This window comes from Dromaius novaehollandiae, chromosome 3 (assembly GCF_036370855.1).
Source record: "Dromaius novaehollandiae isolate bDroNov1 chromosome 3, bDroNov1.hap1, whole genome shotgun sequence".
Lineage (NCBI taxonomy): Eukaryota > Metazoa > Chordata > Aves > Casuariiformes > Dromaiidae > Dromaius > Dromaius novaehollandiae.
The window spans coordinates 96,593,675-96,594,246 of NC_088100.1; positions in this window are offsets into that span (position 1 = coordinate 96,593,675).

Here is a 572-nt window from a genome sequence, read left to right on the forward strand (position 1 = left end):
TATATCCTAATTCCTGAGGTGCTATTTTCAACTGTTTGGCAGGGCTATCAAGTGTGAAACATCATTCCTCAGCTCTACTATGACATGCAGAGCAGAGGGGAAAATATTCTGTTCTGCATTCATCGCAGTGTAAAGCAGTCCCCAATAAAAAAGCATTATGTAGGATAAGCAGGCTAGCACATACGAGAGCAAATCACAATGCTTGCAACAGGGCTCCTATGTAGTCTTACAACAAACAGTAGTGCTTCAGAAATAGCAAATTGTTTATGCTAGATGAATGCCAATACCAGCACTGTGGTACTAATATCATTGCTGGGGCTCACTAGCACTACCACCCCCTCCTCTCCTGCCTCTGACACCAACAAAAAATAAGACTTTCAGTTTCTCTGGCCACATCCTAGAATAAAACATCCCTTGTCTCTTCACAGAGGTATCTCAGTGCCTTGCTCAGACCTGCAAAAGGCATACTCCAAATTCCATCCAAGGGTAGACAGAACTCCAAGGATGGGCCTTGTGTTCACCATACCTTTCTTCAAAGCAAACAAAAAAATCCACACGACAGCTTTAGGATC